The 8,107-nt window shown below is 51.3% G+C and overlaps 1 long non-coding RNA gene across 5 annotated transcripts; it reads right to left on the reverse strand.

The window, feature by feature from the left end:
* Positions 1–313: 313 nt before the first annotated feature.
* On the reverse strand, positions 314–7,904 carry LOC113837393. 5 transcript variants are annotated; one of them, XR_004771297.1, is made up of 4 exons: positions 7,440–7,887; positions 5,122–5,495; positions 621–803; positions 314–488 (listed from the first exon to the last, which is right to left on the reverse strand). It is a non-coding gene; the product is annotated as an uncharacterized LOC113837393 (long non-coding RNA). The 5 variants fall into 5 exon arrangements; XR_003487964.2 differs by having other exon boundaries at positions 314–803; positions 6,986–7,883; XR_004771296.1 differs by having other exon boundaries at positions 314–803; positions 7,440–7,881.
* Between the last annotated feature and the right edge of the window lie 203 nt (positions 7,905–8,107).

Consider the following 8,107-nt stretch of genomic DNA (forward strand, 5'->3'; position numbering starts at 1 on the left):
GGCTTTATTGTAATTTAACGAGCTAACCCCATGTTAGCTCGGGTCTTTCACCCACCCACCATGGCGGATGGCTTGCAAAAGACAGCTCCTAGGGGCTCCCAAGAGATCTTGTAGGGCAGCATAAGGGGAGTGTCTAGGGGTACGCACAGGCTCAGGATTGGTGTGTCTCCAGGCTTGGAGGGTTGCCCTGTGTTGATTGGCCAACTGGTTGTTATGGCCCATAGGCCCTCCTGGGGTGGTTGCTATGCTCTGTGCGTCATTGCTGTGCACTTGTCCATAAAGCACACCCAGAGCCGTAAAGCATAGCGCCACCAGCTAACCTCTGATTGGTTCCTTGTCACGAGGCAGGCATCTAACTTTCTAGTGTCTAGGACAAGGTCAGAAAAGCATGTGTTCGGCTGTTATGGCTGCCGAAAGAGGAGCTGGTCTCTTCACACTGTTGCTCTTAGAGGTCTCCCACATCCAATTGGGGCTGGTTCACCATTGTCCTTTAAGCCAAAACTCGGTTGTCACTTTCTCTGGGAAGTGTAATCCGATATCCCAGCCTGTGGAGGAGTACCTGACCTGTCCTGTACTTGACCTGAGGGGAGTGCCCTCCCAGCATTCACTGAAGGACCTACCTTCTGGTAGCTTGCCAATGCAACTGTTGGGGTGTGGCAGGCTGGGGAGCGTGAGCCACATTCTGTGGGTGTTGGTTTTCTCCTTCTATCATGTAAGCCCTGGGGAGTAAAACCCAGGCTTCAGGCCTGGCAGTCAGCGTGCCTTTACCTCCCAGCAAAGGGGAGAGGCAGACAGAAGGCAGCCTCGGGGATGAAAAAGAACAAAGTCTAAAGATACATACACATGAAAACCCCACAGTGAAACCCAGACCTCTGTTTGCTAACCAAAGGGGGAAGAAGGCCTTCCAGGAGGAAAGCTTCCTATACACTCATGCTCATTGACCACACATGACTAATGCCAGATGACATGCTTCCGCCCACATGCCACCACCAGTGGGAACTTTTATGAGCGACTCGAGCTCTTCAAACTGAAGGAATAAGGCTGTAATGTTGGGGTTCCGGCGTCGGTTAGAGGCATAAGGGCTTGCTGGATCCTCCTCTGTTCACCCTCTGTGCTTCTCATCACTCAGAACACAGGTGACTCAGCAGAAGACAGGGACCCTGCAGGAGCTGGGCTCGGTGGTGGAGCCTTTGGGTGTTGGCTTGTCTGAATTGAAACCTCAGGTTCTAGCTACGTGAGTGACCTTGGGGGAGTTACCCCCCTCTCCTTCCTTCCCTCCCTCCCTCCCTCCCTCCCTCCCTCCTTCCTTCCCTCCCTCCTCCCCCCCCCTCTCTCTCCCTGTCTCTCTCCCCCTCTCCCTGTCTCTCTCTGCCAGTTTTTCTAGACAAAGCTCCTCTGTGTAACAGTCCTGGCTGTCCTGGAACGCTGGTCCTGGATTCTACAAGAAAGCAGGCTGAGCAAGCTATGGAGAGCAAGCCAGTAAGCAGCACCCTCCATGGCCTCCACATCAGCTCCTGCCTCTGGGTCCTGCCCTGTCTGAGTTCCTTTCCCTCCTCCTCCCTCCCTCCCTCCCTCCCCCCTCCCTCCCTCCCTCCTCCCTCCCTCCCTCCCTCCCTTCCTTCCTTCCTTCCGTTGTGAACTGTGATGTGGAAGTATAAGCGAAATAAACCCTTTCCTCCCCTACTTGCTTTGGTCATGGTGTTTCATCACAGCGACAGGAACCCCAACTAAAGAAAGTAACAAATTCATTTCCCTCTTCCCTTTCCTTTTCATTGCTTAATTGACGCAAATGAGAATTTGGAGCTGCCAGTAAGCCCAGAAGAGGGAGTCCTCAGAGCTGGTTTTTATCGTGTCTCCTCCTTTTCCTCCTCCTGCTCCCCTGGCTCTAAGAATGATGCAGGCCTGTTGGTGTAAACGCAACTCCTTTGAATGGTTTGAGGGTGTCACTGGCTTCACTGACTCTCTGTTTCCAGAATCCAAAGAGACCTCAGGATGAACATGGGAGGGTGAACTTGGTGGGCTCTGAGCTGGGCCAGAAGTAGCTTCACTACCCAGACTGATGCTGGCCAAAAGTACACGCTCTCTCTCACACACACACACACACACACACACACACACACACACACACACACCACCCCCCCTCACACACACACACACACACACACACAGACACACACACACCCCACTCCCCCATCACACACACAGACACACACATACACCCCACTCCCCCATCACACACACACACACACACAGACACACACACACAGACACACACACAGGCACACACACAGACACACAAACACACACTCCACTCCCCCATCACACAGACACACACACACAGGCACACACACAGACACACACAGGCACACACACAGGCACACACACACACACACACACTCACACACAGGCACACACACAGACACACACACACAGACACACACACAGGCACACACACACAGACACACACACACACACAGGCACACACACAGACACACACACACAGACACACACACACACACACACACAGACACAGACACACACACACACAGACACACACACACACAGACACACACACACACAGACACACACACACACACACACACACACACACACACACACACACACACACACACACACACACACACACACACACACACACACACACAGACACACACACACACACACACAGACACACACACACACACACACAGACACACACACACACACACACAGACACACACACACACACACACACACACACAGACACACACACACACACAGGCGCACACACACACACACACAGGCACACACACAGACACACACACACACAGACACACACACAGACACACACAGACACACACCCCACTCCCCCATCACACACACACACACACAGACACACAAACACACACCACACTTCTTCTACCCTAGCTTCTCTCCTCCCTCACTCCAGGAGTGACTGACAGACATCCTAAGCCATCTGGCAGGCAGGATTTCTGGACTGGCAATGGTAGATTGGTGCACTTTCTCCCCTCCCCCCTTCAAGGGAATGGATATCCGACCAACACACACAACCCGCTTCCAAAACCTCTCTCAGATCCCATTCTGATAACTGCCAACCTTGATGACGCCTTAATTACAGGAACTCTGATTCAGGTTCTTTTAGCCCTGCCTGGTCCTATGGGAAGGTTCGAGAACCAGCCTCTGCCCAGCTGGTGGAAGACATAGCATTTGTCACCAACCTTGGAAGCAGGAAGCAGGGAAAAGAAGCAAGGTTTCCCTCTGCGTTTCCCAAACACTGACAAGAATCTGCTGCTTCCCCTCAGCCCTTCACTGTCTTTGCCAAGGAGATTTTTTTCTTTTTGTCCTTAACCAAATACAAAACCCTGAAATGAATCAACGCTTCGACAGTGAGCTGATGTGACATCTCTTGAAAGAAATGAACTATTTAGAGACGTTGTTTTCTATTATCCCCCTGAGGAGGCGACTCCTCAGTATCCTCATCAACCTTGACATGTGTGAATCACGGAGCTCTCATCCCCGCAGACTCATGATCGTGACGCACCACAGACCCGTGACTGGGGGCTGCACGTGATTCCGGCAGTGAGGGCTTTCCCCAGGGAGCTGCGTGAAGCCACCAATTGCTTCTTGTGAACCAGCCTCTGGCTGCATCTTGACAAAGCCCAGGGATGGACAAGGGGTTACCCTGGGGCAAGCTTTGCACTGTGTGTCACCGGAGCATCTCCCTGGTGCCACCATGTGAACCAGACCTCGCCTTGGAGAAGACAGAAATTGCATTATTTTTTTATTTCAAGATTTGTTCAGGGAAAATGTATTATTGCTTCGAGGTGATGCTATCAGGAACTGGGGTGAGGGGGTGTCTTTTAGGTCATAAGGCAGAGTCCCCAAGAACAGCATTTATACCTTGATAAAAGAGACCCAGAGAACTTGATGCCTCCCCCCCCCCCCCCCGACTCACACCTGCATCAGTGAGGATACAGAGAAATGTTATTAGAAGAGTCTTCACCAGACCCTGCCATGCTGGCATCCAGACACCACACCTCTAAGAGCTAAATTTCTGTTGTTGATAAGGTACCTGGTCCAGGGTCTTTCGGTGTAGCACTGCAAACGGACACGGGTGTCCATTTCTACGCACAGTTCAAGTTTGGTGCGATCCGTTCCAATCACTCCCCGTACACTTCCTGCCCTCCCCACTCTAACAGTCAAGATAGAACGGGAAGATGCTGGGGGGGGGGGTGGACCAGTCAGTAAAGCGCTTGCCCGCACACACCCAAGGGCCTGAGTTTGATCCCCAGCACCCACACTAAAAAGCTGGATGTGGTGGCCAGTGCTTATAACCCCAGCCCTGGGGAGGCAGAGACCAGCCCTAACCGGCCAACCAGCCCAGCCTACTCTATGAGCCTCAGGCCATAGATTTTATCTCACAAAACAAACAATGGGAGTTGGAGACATTGCTCCTTGGTGTAGAGCAATTGCTGCTCTTGCAGAGGACTCAGCTTCAACAGCCAGCGCCCACATGGCGGCTCACAACCACATAACTCCAGTTCGATGGGATCTGACTCTCTTTTTCCACCCTTTGTGAAAGGTTCAGGTACCTAGGCAGCTTAAAGGGCCCTGGGTTGCGTGGCCACATCACGGCCTTGCCACTCATTATGGGGCTGCGTAGGGACTCAGTGCGCTCCCCCTTATAAACCCAAAGCATTATTCTCCCCCTCTGTGTGTGTGTGTGTGTGTGTGTGTGTGTGTGTGTGTGTGTGTGTGTGTGTGTTTCCAGTGGTTGACCTCTCTCTCCCCACTCTTCACTTACATTCTCTCTTTCTCTCTCTTCTCTTTTACTCTCTGCTCTCTCTCCCCCTCTCGCTCTCCCGCCCTATAATAAACCAATTAATGTGCTCTCTATAGTTCGAGTCTCATCTCTCTCGTCTTTCTAATTTGAGCACCAGGTATGCATGTACATCCATGTAGGCAAGACATTCATACGCTTAAAATAAATTCCTAAAAACATTAAGCAAGCAAAACAAGGTAGGCACTGACAACACCCTGGATTGACCTCCGGGCTGTGCACGCCTGAACACATGTGTACCCCGCCCACGGTGCACACACCTTCATCTCACAGATGGGTCCCTCCCACTGCCGTCGACGTCTCCTGTTCCCGTGGCAGGCAGCAGCCACCAAGCCACTTCCTCTGCTGTGGGTTCATTTGCCTTGGTAGATCACAGTGTGCAGTCTTTGTGTCTGGCTTCTTTAGAGCAACATGCTGTTTTGGAGAGTCCCCAATGCTGTTTCCGCATGCTGCTCATTTATTTTAATGGCAGAGTAGTACTCTGCTCTATGGGTGTGCAATTCATTCATCCATTCTCCTCTCAGCAAGTGTGCTCGGGCCGTTTCCAGATTTCTGCCACCAGGAACAGACTGCTGTGAACAGGATTTAAGAGTCCCTCTGTGGACTCGTGTATAGGACCTCCTGCTACATACACCTAAGGGTGGAGCAGAATATATCCAGTGTGGGGTGTGGTGGTGCATGCCTTTAATCCAGTCCTGCAGCCGTTCAGTCAATAAACACACAGAGGCTTATATTAATTACAGAATGTTTGGCCAATGGCTCAGGCTTCTTATTGGCTAGCTCTCTCTTAACTATTAACCCATTTCTAGTAATCTATGTATCTCCACGTGGCCTTGGCTTACCAGAGAATGCCCAGAGTTCTATCTTCCTGGTAGCTACATGGTATCTCTCCCAGGACTCACTCTCTGCCTTCCTCCTCCCAGAATTCTCCTAGTCTGGTATTCCCTTCCTGCCTGGCTCCATCCTGCCTGTCCATTAGCCAAAACAGCTTAATTTATCAACCAATGAGAGAGACATATATTTACTGCATACAGAAGGACATCCCTATCAGCAGAGGCAGGAAGAGCTCTGTGAGTTTGAGGCCAGCCTGGTTTACATAGGCGTTCCAGCCAGTGATACATAGTGAGACATTGTCTAGAAAGAAAAAAAAAATTAAGGTAGGCATGGTGGCACATAGCTATAAAATGTCAGTGGAGGCAGAAGGATCATGAGGGCAAGACCAGCCTGGGATGCATAAGTGGGCTTACAACCATTTTGGAAGACAGACAGACAGACAGGTTTTTTTGTGGGTTGTTTTTCATAATAACTAAAAGAATGTGTGACCGGAGAGATGGCTCAGCAGTTGAGGGCATCGGCCAGTCTTCCCAGAAGAATGGAGTTTGGTTCCCAGCACCCATGTTAGGCAACTCACAACTGTCTGTAACTCCAGCTCCAGGGGACCCGACACCCTTTTCTGGCCTCTGCCAACTTGAGAGACATTTCCAGGTCACAGAGCCAACAGAACGGCAATAGGCTCTCCAAGAGGATTTATGTACATTTCTAGGGAGAAAGAACTCACTATTTTCAGTTCTCCAGAATAAATGCTCAAAGACACAGAAAGGCAAAGCAATGAGAGGAGAGAAGTCGGCTTGGCTTTCTGGTCTGGACCTCGAGGTCACCTGACAGCCCCAGACATTGGCTGCCACACCCAACGCTTGCTTTCGGCCAGAATCAAACCTCATTTAATCTGCATGCATACAGTCTACAAATGGTTGGCTTGTTTGTTAGGTGGTGGTTTGGGGAATAGAATCCAAGGCATCCAGCGCACTGAGCCATGCCCCAGCCTCCGTATGCCTCTCAATACAATACTCATAAAAACAAACCTCCGGGTCTCAGCTCTCCACCGGGAGCCCAGACTTGGGCATAGGTGAGGGCTGGAGCTGACTGTAACCAATGCAGCCTTCGGTGGAGGTGGCACACTCTAGCCACACTGGGCGTCTCCATTCCAACACAACCCGCTCTGCCTCAAGCTCATGTTTATTCACGAGGAGGCAGCTCCTGGGAAACCCACCCTTCACTTCCTCCCACTGCTGGGGTCATTGCAATCCTCCTGGCGCCCAGCACAGTCCTTAATTGACCCCTTACCTCGAAAGGCACCCAGGGTCAGGGAGGACACAAGACTGCCTTGGTGACAGGCACTGTTTTGGTCACTCATTAGCTCCAAGCTCGGCCATGACCCACACTCCGAGGCTGAGCTGATTCTCCTGTTGTTCAGTCTGAATAGACACTGTAAATGGCGCTATTCAGTCCCCGAAGCTTCCTTCTCTCAAAAACGCTACCAATCCCTCCATGTTGTTAACTGCAATTGGGTGGCTTCCCTTTCTAATTAACTCAAGTGGCCTCTTTCCTGACAATGGTGGCTATAATTACCGCTGCACTTAACTCCTGGAGGACCGTTTTAAAATTGGAGGGCGGATGGACAAGGTGACCTTTCCCACCCGCTTTTCTGTGCCTGTTTCTGAGGAAGAGAGAGACACTGCTCCCCACACGCAGCAAATCAGTTCTCGTGGTTCGGAGGCAGAGCCGGGGACCCACCTACCTTCCCTTTGTTCTCTTCAACCCCGTGCACACTGGCTGAGTCAGGGTGTTCAGGGCCAGTGAGCACGCATTTGGTGATGTGTGACACCGTAGGAGTGGGGAGATGGTGATACTGTCATTATTTAAAATCACTTCCGCCCACCAGCTGAGTCACGGGAACGCCACTGCTTAGGATTTTGCATCAGTCTCAAAAGTATCCCTGTGCGAAGCCTCCTTCCCTGGGTGCATGCCCGGCTTCCCTCAGAGGGAGACTCTGAATCTTCCACAGAAAACACTCCCTTTGCACTGTGCTGACCTCACGATGCCGGCCAACCTGATTGCTGAGGGAGGCCAAGCAAATACCTGTACTTTCCAAGAAGATTCTAGAAGGCTAAAGATCTGGCCCCCATTTAAGTAAAGAAGTCCAGACTAGAATCTAAGGTTCCTCCCTCCTGGCCTTGCCCTGAACTGACAACAGAGGGAATAAGAAAGACTCTTGAGACCGAAAGTAAGAACCTCTTCCCAAAATAGCATCAGTGGTAAAACAGCAGCTGGCTGAATTGACTGGATTACCCGGCATTCAACTGCACACTTTAGAACAAGCTAGAGTGCTCCCCAGACTTCAGAACAAGCTAGAGTGCTCCCCAGACTTCAGAACAAGCTAGAGTGCTCCCTAGACTTCAGAACAAG

The sequence above is a fragment of the Cricetulus griseus genome, chromosome 10 (assembly GCF_003668045.3).
Source record: "Cricetulus griseus strain 17A/GY chromosome 10, alternate assembly CriGri-PICRH-1.0, whole genome shotgun sequence".
NCBI lineage: Eukaryota > Metazoa > Chordata > Mammalia > Rodentia > Cricetidae > Cricetulus > Cricetulus griseus.